The 10795-nt window shown below is 35.1% G+C and overlaps 1 protein-coding gene across 1 annotated transcript in view; it reads right to left on the reverse strand.

The window, feature by feature from the left end:
* The window catches only part of LOC129801692 (proton-coupled amino acid transporter-like protein pathetic), a 124682-nt gene extending 116872 nt beyond the window's left edge, over nt 1-7810 (reverse strand). Inside the window, exon 1 of the mRNA XM_055846973.1 lies at nt 7766-7810. The gene's annotated coding sequence lies outside the window, so the exon portion shown is untranslated. The remainder of the gene's footprint in view (nt 1-7765) is intronic.
* Nucleotides 7811-10795: the final 2985 nt, after the last annotated feature.

Genomic DNA, 10795 nt, shown 5'->3' on the forward strand with positions numbered 1-10795 from the left:
ACCTCCATCTGAAAGTGCTCATTGAGACGAAACCAAAAAGGTAAAATTTAGGTCGCTATGTTAGTTAGAACCGGAGATAGAGGCCGGTCAATGTTCGAACTTTGACCCCTTATAGCTCGGGTCAGGGGTTTTAGATTGATTTAAGGTTTTTTTTTGTTTGATAGGTATAATCAACGGCTACAACATACCAAAATTTCAGCCCGATGCACAATGGAATTTTTGAGTTATTTAACTTATAAGATTTAAAAATTTTCTTTTTAATAATAGCGGCCCTAGCGGTGGTTTTATGAACTTGCAATGTTAGAAGGGGAAGTGGCATTTCACGAGAGCTTTCCAAAAAGCCCTCACTTTTTAAATTCTGACAATTAGAACCGGAGTTATGGCCATTTTAAGAAATTTTTTTTGGACCCTTATAGCTCGGGTCAGGGGGGTCGAGGAACCTTAAGTTTGGTATTGATCGAAAGCCCTAAGGCTCAGCTATAATATATTAAAATTTGAGCTCAATCGATGCCATAGGGGCGGAGCTATTGAGAAAACAAGAAAAGGGGGGTCTTCAAAATGGCGGAAGGAGGGGTGGGGGGTGAGGGGTTAATGCACCAAGTTGCAATTTTCATGCTATATATAACCTTTGCCGAAAACCGCAAGTCGATATCTCTTTTAGTTTAGGAGCTATTAAGCACCAAAGAGCGGCCGGCCGGACGGGAACGTAAATTAGCCACATATATGTACATTCGTGATCAGGAAGTGCTGAAACACATTGTGACCAAGTTTGAGGTCGATCGGACGACATGAAATTTTGTTAGGATTATAGTAGGTGAGATTGTTAAGAATCTCATCTACTATAATCCTAACAAAATCTCATGTCCTCCGATTGGACCCAAACTTTGCCAGAATGTGTTTTGACACTTCCTGATCACGAATATACGGATGGCTAAGAACCGTTCCCGTCCGTCCGTCCGTCAGTCCGTCCGTCCGTCCGTCCGTCCGTCCATCCGTCCGTCCGTCCGTCCATCCGTCCCTCCGTCCGTCCGTCCGTCTGGCCGCTCTTTGGAGTTTAATAGCTCCTAAACTAAAAGCGATATCGTCTTGCGGTTTTCGGCAAAGGTTATATATCGCATGGAAATTGCAACTTGGTGCATTGACCCCCCACCCCCCACCCCTCCTTCCGCCATTTTGAATACCCCCCTTTTTTGTTTTCTCAATAGCTCAGTCTCTATGGCATCGATCGGGCTCAAATTTTAGAATGTTATAGCTGGGCCTTAGGGCTTTCCATCAATACCAAACTTAAGGTCCCCCCACCCCCTGACCCGAGCAATAAGGGTCCAAAAAAAATTTCTTAAAATGCCCATAACTCCGGTTGTAATTGTCAGAATTTAAAAAGTGAGGGCTTTTTGGAAACCTCTCGTGAAATGCCACTTCCCTTTCTAACATCACAAGTTCGTGAAACTACCGCTAGGGCCGCTATTTTTAAAAAGAAGATTTTTCAATATTATAAGTTACATTACTTAAAATTCCTTTATGCAATCGGGCTGAAATTTTTGTGTGTTGTATCCGTTGATTATACCTATCAAACAAAAAAATACTTAAGTCGATCCATAACCCCTGACCCGAGCTATAAGGGGTCAAAGTTCGAACATTGACCGGCCTCTATCTCCGGTTCTAATTAACATTTCGACCTAAATTTTACCTTTTTGGTTTCGTCTCGACGAGCACTTTCAGACGGAGGTTCAAAAATTCACCACAGGTGGCGCTGTGATACCGTCAAAATTCATCAAAATTCAAAATCATTTTTCTCAAAAACGGCATTGTGCAAGTTAATGAAATTTTAGTATGTTATAGTCCAGTCAAGGACGTCTCCAAAATGTGGCGTAAGTGCGCTGTGGTTTCAATAGAACCGGAGATATGAGGGGTCAAAGTTCACGAAATTCAAAAAATCATATCTCCGGTTCTATGTGAGCGATTTTGATGAATGATGGCTTAAATGAAGGATCTCACCAAATTCTACAACTTTCTAGAATATTTGAACTTCGTGGGACCATCAACAGGGGCGCCACAGTCGAGAAACCAATTTTAATATCACATAACCTCAATTATATCGACTGTCGCTAAACCGATTTTGATGATTACTTCGACATAATTGTAGAGCACATTTGTCTCTACATTTCTTCCATATATCATTTTTCGCTCAGACTACGCTATCACTCCGATCTTGCCGTTTAAGTGTGAAAAAATTGATTTTTCCTATAATAACGCTTCGAAATCACTCAGACGCCAATTTGACTGCCTCTACTCCACCAAGACTCTTAAAATAGAGTTTTAAATGGAAATTCTCACAAAATACAACAATTCTTTGATATAGTTGAAGTTCATTAAATGAACATTTGGGGCGTTCTGGTCAAAAAACGAGTTGAGAAACAAACAACCTCGATTATCTCGGCTTCTGAGTAATTGATGAGATCAAGTTCTACGGCAAAATTATAGAGAACTTTGTTATAGAGAACTCAAGGCTTACAGTTGTAGGGGAGACCGGGGAGGTTTGGGACAGGGGTCGTGTGGGACAAGGCGATTTTTTCAATTAATTTTTGAAATAAATGGGATTTAACCATTACTGTATCGTAGGCAATATTAAGATGTATCTTGATTAAAAGAATGGATATCCTCAGTTTTATTGTTTTAATTCTATGAAAATTTTTTAAAAAATTGATAAAAATCGTATATTTTGACGTCTCAGTTTTCCTCTTTGTATTTTATATCAGCGATATATAATCAAAACTTTTTTATCTTATTAGCTAGCAGTGTAATCTGGGAACATATTTTTATAAAAGTTTCAGAGATTATACGCTCTTGTTTTTTACATAAAGGTTTTAAATACCAAAACTACACGTGGGGATGTTTGGGACACCTGAAAGGGGATGAATGGGACGTTGATTTTCGACAAGATTGTAGGTGGTATGCAATTGTTTATTGTCAAAATGAAGAGTAATGCCCAGTTTCTTCTGGAAATCTCCCTCTTGTGCAAAATTTAACAGTGGAGCAGATTTCTCTAACTACAGGGACAATTAAACCATCATTGTCTTCGAATCAATAATTCCTTCTCAGAGGATATTCGATCTTTGCTCAATCTAGTTAGAAACTATTTTTTTCGAAAATTTCTCAAACAAGTTCTCCAGAAAAGGCAAGGCGAGAGCTAATTCAGAGAAATAATGAGAAAACAGGTGCAATGCAGTTGTCGTAAAATCAAACAGGAATCCATCAATGAGTTCAAAACTAAGAGTTGCAAGTAAATCTACTCGCCTGAGGAATTTGATAATCATGATTGCAATATTTAGAATAAAAAAAAGAAAAGAAAGGTAGATGGAAAATAAGAAGAAAATACTTTAAATAATTGATTGACAATAAATGACTCTACTGTACAAATAAAATTGATATTAATTTCTAAGTGTAAATAAAGATGAAACATTTTTATTTCTATAAGAAATATTTTTAATCTGGTATTTAAAATTAATTAACGTGTTCCAGTAATACAAATTATGCGAGAAAAAACGCGTCCCAAACATCCCCTTTTACGTCCCATACTGCCCCAAATCGGGTAAGTTTGGGACAAAGCGTCAAGTAAAATGTTTTATCTTCGCCAAGAAAACTCCGTTGTTTTCCAAGTTCTATCGAGTACTTTTTATAAAGTCAATCCCCATAAGTATCCTATAGACTGCATAAAATTGTAATACACTATCGTGGTTTTTCGGAATAGTGTCTCAAAGTCAAAACATGAAAAAGTGTCCCAAATCTCCCCGGTCTCCCCTATTTCTAAATCTGAAAAATTTAACGAAATACAAACCTTAATTTCTTCTTTTAATTAAGTGTATTTTCACAATCACATTTTAAATGTATTGCACTTGTCTATCATAGACTTTCTCATCAAATCCAAATTTACTTTGTTGTGATGCTCACGAGGTGAAAAAGGGTGTGAACTGCGAATACAACATAAAAGTACTAGTAGTGTAACTGTCTTAGGAAAATGTAGAAATGCTGTTAATTTATACACAAAATTCTACACCACTACTCAAAAGATTGTGAAAATATCTGAAGAGTAACACATTCGATTTTCGGACAGAAATTACTTATTGGTTCATAACTAAAGTCCTTGTCTTGGGAGATTGATCTACACATTATTCTCGAAATTTCATCCCATTCAGGATTTCGAACATTCGGAATTTTGGCTCTCGGTATTTTGGCTTTTGGGACTTTGGCCCTTTCGGGATTTTGGCTTTCTCCGAAATATACATATTTTTTGCCTTAGAAATATCGTCAGTTGCGGTTACCTCTGTCGTATCTGCATTTCTTTTGTGTCAGCATTTCACGCAAGAGGGGACGTCTGTATTGTAGTTGCTCCGAATGCAGATACAAAACAAATGCAGATACGACAGAAGTAGCCGCAACCGACGATATATATATATATATATATATATATATATATATATATATATATATATATATATATATATATTTTTTATGATTTAGCTTCTTGTCATATATGCGCAAATTTTCCTGAAATTAGAATGACAAGGGATCAACTTTTAGTGCTTTGTTTCACAAAAAATTTAACGATAAATTATTTTGTGTCCTTTAACTACAAATAAAATTGCGCAAACAACCAAAAAAAGGAAAATTTTGATAAATTTTCTATTAATGAAATTTAATAACTTTTATCATGTGAAAATTTAATGAATTGTCTTTCTAAGTGAATTGAAATCTCAAAATCATAAAAAATGAGTTGGTCCCTTCTAATTTCCCAGGAGGGATGTGCTGTTTTCTCTTGGAGCAGTATAAGACAGTGCCGCCCACAAATTTAGTAAATATAGGCAGTGTTTTGTATAAAGTGGATTGTGAAAATTTGCTCTCTCTTGGAATTCGAGCAGTTAAATGCACAAATATTTTAGTTCTCGGACTCAAAGAGAAAGCAGTTAAATAATCCGCTTTTACTCAATTTATCATTTTCCTAGAGCTCAAATGGTATCAACTCCTGTTTTTTGGAAAATGAAATTTTGTGGTCCCTACAGTATTGAATGACAAATATATTGTGCCAAAAGTACTTAAATAGAAAATATGTTTTTTCTGACCCCCAATTTTTTAACCTTTCGTCCCTAGAGGTAAAGAATTTCAAATTATCTCTTTTTGTTAAGATAAAATAATTTTGTTTGAGATTTATATCAATCAGAAAATAGTCACGGTTGCTTCAAAATCTGCTTACAATATCTGTGAATTCGGATAGAATTCCATAATCTAAAATTCATGATTACGGTCATTTTACTTTCGTGCGTTTCTATGGAGTCACTTTGGCTTTTTAATTTGATTTTCTATTTCATTTTTTTTTAGTTCCGATTACACTTTATACGAATTTGTTCCAAAGACTTTGATACGAATTCAAATTTAATTGTAAGTGAAATAATACGATTAAGCTTGAAGTAAAATGATCGAAATCATGTGATGACTTTTATTACAAAAACTACATACAGACACCTACCCTCAAAATCATGATTTTCAGACTTAAATGTTTTTAAAAAGCCTTTTGAACTACGCGATCTAAAAGATAAATTCGCAATTCAGCGTCTGAAACTTTTGCTGAAAAATGTCATATAAAAGCATTTCATTTTAAAAGGCTCTGAACAGTATCAGTTCTTTTTCATGTGACCGAATTACCAATTAAAGTTGTGTCATTGGCGATCGCGGCAAATAATTGTGTGTGCCCGGTGCATAATAAATTGATTTTCCGCGAAAGCGTGTGCTTGAGACAAGAGCGAGCCTTTCTTGGCGTGTGCTTTCTGCCCGGGGATCCACAGTGGCGATGATACGGTGTGGATCATTCTGAGAAACTTACCAAACACTCAACATTCCAAACTGTGATAAAGCCTGCCGAATTTTGCTCCATTTACGCAAAAATTGCACTCTTTTGCGTGGTCATTAATTTTCGCGGATGGACTTAATGTCTTTATTTCATCATTGGGGGAATTAATGCTTTTAAGAGTTAGGCTTTATCGTCATTTAGGGTTAATATAAGTATATAAATTTGTAAGTATTCTCATGAGCGTTATCATATCTGAATTCCTTGAATTCGCTTTCAGCTTCTTCACTATAGTATTCAAATTTGTGATAAATTCAAGGGGTATGTAAATGTGAATTTGTTTATCTTTAGAGTTACCGAGTTTATTTAAAATACTAATGCAATAAGCATTCAAATCTGTTGAATTAAACGGGAATATTAAAAAAACAAATACACACTATGTTAAAGAACAACGATAAAATATTTAACTGTAATTATCACCATCGTTTTAGATCTCAGCAAAAATATTTGTGGTCAGTAAAATATTTTATTTATCAGTAAAAAAAACGTTAAATTGGTCAGAAATGCACAGAGTAAATGAAAGATAACAACAAATAATCTGCGGTTCAATTTGTAACACAAATACTCTCTTAACTCTTTCGCGTCTTTAGGGTCATATATGACCCGGGGAAAAAAGTTTCTTTTTGGCTATTTACATTAATTGAAATCTAACTGGAGTCTTGAGAAAATGAGCCAAGAATCTTACATCCTTCTATTATGATGTCGTGCACGAACAGATAGATTTCAATTAATGTAAATACCCAAAAAAACTTTTTTCCCCGAGTCATGACATTACCCTAAAGACGCGAAAGAGTTAAACCAAATAAAATATGTACTGCAGGTAAAATGTGTAATATAAATTTTATAGAATGGTAAATTGTGTAGTCAGACGGCAAGATTAGCTAGGCACTGAATACACTGTTGTGTAGATTTTCTTACACATTTTCTACATAGATTTGAGACAAAATGAATATAATGAGTAAGATGTAAAAGCGTAACTTAAAGATATATATTTATGTAAATTTTTACAATGTGTATATGTTTATATCCGAGGTACCCAAAAACACGAACGACAAAATCCCGAAAGCCAAAATCCCGCGCGAATCTTCAAAATCCGGAAAGGGTTGAAATTAGGGAGGATAATGTGTAGAATAATTTTCCAAGATACAGAAAATTTCCCTTCGAGAAAATCGTGGAAATAGATATGACACTTTTAAGAATTCAGGATTTTGGCTTTCGGGGTTTTAGCCAATTCAGGATTTTGACCAATTCGGGATTTTGGATTTCAGGATTTTAGCTTTCGGAATTTTGGCCAATTCGGGATTTTGGCTTTCAGGATTTTGCGTTTCGGGATTTTGACCGAGACCCATTTAAAGTTGACAAGTTTTTTTTTTTTTAAATTTCTTTTTATAAATATGATACCAGAACGTCTCTAATGTTGGTTTTAATATTTTCATTAGTTCTAGAGAAACTATTGTCGGTTGTTTATATGTCTTTAACCATTTCTTATTGAAGAATAAAATCAATTTAACAGAAGCAGAACTATGTCCCTTTCAGTATCAGAGAATCGACAAAATGGTCTTGTCTAGATTATAAAAGCAAAAAGAGTATAGAGCATCTGTAGATTGCGTAATTATATAGTCGCTCGAATGAGCAATTGTGGTAATTTATGCGCTGGAGACACATATATACGATTAAAGTCCAGAGATGACTAAGCTCGTTCATGGTTAAATCAGCTTATTAAAGCAGATTTATCACTAATTTCGTGATGGTGCTTGTGTGTGTGAAGCAGATTCGGCTCACATTAAGTGAAATTGTGAACAAAATAATTACTGAAAAACACAGAAACACCTTTCACGAGACGAAAATTATTGTCATTTGACTTACCAACTAAGAAAATTCGCGAAAAACTTAAGAAAAATCCGTCAACTACATTTCTTCCCACCGCAGTTGTCAATCTTGTGCACACTCTTGCTCTCTCTCGCACTCTCTCATTTGCTCTTTGTCTGAGTGATGGAATTCAAAATCAATTCCGTTGGCCACACAAATTCCATCAAATTACCCAATTTAATTTTTCTTCGTTACAATTACGAACCAAATAAAGAAAATAATTTTTTATAATGATTTTCGTTGTAATAATATTACAATCGTCGATGTTCATTACTCCAAGGACTATTAGGTCACTGGTGACCCATAGAGAAAATATTTTTTCTTCACTAACTAATGCTATTTTTTCTAATTTTTGTACGTTATTGCGAAGCAGAAGGTTGTAGGAATCTCGAGTATTTTATGCAAATTTCCAACAGTTGGCTATGTAAATAAATTAAGCTCAAAATTAAAAGTTTTCAGAATATCGCAGTGATCAATGATTTTTATTAAATTTTTATATAACCAATTCTTCTTAGTAACCTCTTGGCATTATAAAGTACAATAATTATTACATGATACTGACACTGGTATTTTCAGTAAAATGTCTTAAAATATGGGCTATTTCAGTCCCTATCGTCCATAGAGTCGAAAAATACACCGAGTCAAACTCTATTGGATTTTCTAAGGTTACATGTAAGACATTTCATTGATTTGTTTATCGGTTTCTTTTTTTTTGGCTTTTGGGTGTGATAAACGTCTCGTTCTTAAAGAGTTAACCCATTCTGTTATTATTACAATATCTGTCACAAAGAAGTTTCTTGACTATGCAATCAAACGAAAATTTTTTATTTCAGATTTTATTTCAGCAACGGTATATCCGGTGAGATGTTTAAGAATGATTTGTAGAGAACAACTCGAAGGATATTTTCTTAAAACAAATGATAACCCTATCTCTTCATTTGCACTACATTTTCCAGATTTTTATCATAATCCTTAAATAAAATAATCCTAAAATATTTTCTTTGAGGAAAGAGCTAGCGTGATTGCAAATCTTAGAATTAAAAATGGTTAAATTATCAAGGAAATTCAAACAACATATTCTCGTGACTAAAATATTCTTATTTCAAGAGATTTTTTTCACATTTTGGGGTCTTAATGATTTAATAAAAAATCTTGATAATTCTATCATTTTCAGTCAATTTAACAGTTTTCTAAAGAGAATATTTTAGCAAACGCTTTCGTTTCGTGGTTTTGTAAGATTTAAGAATTTATGATAAAAATATGGAACATTATAAAGAAGGTGAAGAAATAAGGGAATGGTTTATTCTAGAAAAATCTTTCTTGAATTCTTCTCTACAAATTATTCCTGGACATAAATATCCTAGGATGTACCGTTTTTGAGATAAAACAAGTTCCATACAGTACTACAGTACTAATTTCTTTAAGATTTCAATCTTAAGCTATCTAAGAATCTTGACGAGGTGAACCATAGTTTTTAGAAAGAGATTTTCACGGGAAACCAAGGAACACGAAAGTACTCATCAGTTTCCATTTCAATTTTTGCTATTTTACAGTATTATTAGGTGAGATTCTTAACAATCTCACCTACTATAATCCTAACAAAATTTCATGTCGTCCGATCGACCTCAAATTTGGCCAAAATGTGTTTCGCCACTTCCTGATTCCGAATATATATGTGGCTAAGTTACGTTCCCGGCCGGCCGTCCGGCCGGCCGCTCTTTGGAGCTTAATAGCTCCTAAACTAAAAGAGATATCGACTTGCGGTTTTCGACAAAGGTTATATATCGGGTGAAAATTGCAACTTGGTGCATAGACCCCCCACCCCCCACCCCTCCTTCCGCCATTTTGAAGACCCCCCTTTTTTTGTTTTCTCAATAGCTCCGCCCCTATGGCATTCAGCGGACTCAAATTTAAGTATGTTATAGCTGGGCCTTAGAGCTTTCCATCAATACCAAACTTAAGGTCCCCCGACCCCCCTGACCCGAGCAATAAGGGTCCAAAAAACAATTCTTAAAATGGCCATAACTCCGGTTCTAATTGTCAGAATTTAAAAAGTGAGGGCTTTTTGGAAAGCTCTCGTGAAATGCCACTTCCCCTTCTAACATCGCAAGTTCATAAAACCACCGCTAGGGGCGCTTTTTTTAAAAAGAAAATTTTTAAATCTTAAAAGTTAAATAACTCAAAAATTCCATTGTGCATCGGGCTGAAAATTTAGTATGTTGTAGCCGTTGATTATACCTATCAAACAAAAAAAACCTTAAGTCGATCTAAAACCCCTGACCCGAGCTATAAGGGGCCAAAGTTCGAACATTGACCGCCCTCTATCTCCGGTTCTAATTAACATAGCGACCTAAATTTTACCTTTTTGGTTTCGTCCCGACGAGCCACTTTCAGATGGAAGTTCAAAAAGTCACCACAGGTGGCGCTGTGATAGCGTCAAAATTCATCGAAATTCAAAGTCACTTTTCTCAAAAACGGCATTGTGCAAGTTAATGAAATTTTAGTATGTTGTAGTCCAGTCTAGGACGTTTCCAAAATGGTGCGTAAGCGCGCTGTGGTTAAAACAGAACCGGAGATATGAGGGGTCAAAGTTCACTAAATTCAAAAAATCATATCTCCGGTTCTATGTGACCGATTTTGATGAGTGGGAGCTTAAACGAAAGATCTCACCAAATGCTACAACTTTCTAGAATATTTGAACTTCGTGGGACCAACACCAGGGGCGCCACAGTCGAAAAACCAATTTCAATATCACATAACCTCAATTATCTCGACTGTCGCTAAACCGATTTTGATGATTACTTCAACACAATTTGTAGAACACATTTGTCTCTACATTTCTTCCATACATCATTTTCCGCTCAGACTACGCTATCACTCCGATTTTGCCGTTTAAGTGTGAAAAAAATGATTTTTCCCATAATAACGCTTTGAAATCACTCAGATGCCAATTTGACTGCCTCTACTCCACCAAGACACTTAAAATATGGTTTTAAATGGAAATTCCCACAAAATACAACAATTCTT

The sequence above is a fragment of the Phlebotomus papatasi genome, chromosome 2 (genome assembly GCF_024763615.1).
Source record: "Phlebotomus papatasi isolate M1 chromosome 2, Ppap_2.1, whole genome shotgun sequence".
NCBI lineage: Eukaryota > Metazoa > Arthropoda > Insecta > Diptera > Psychodidae > Phlebotomus > Phlebotomus papatasi.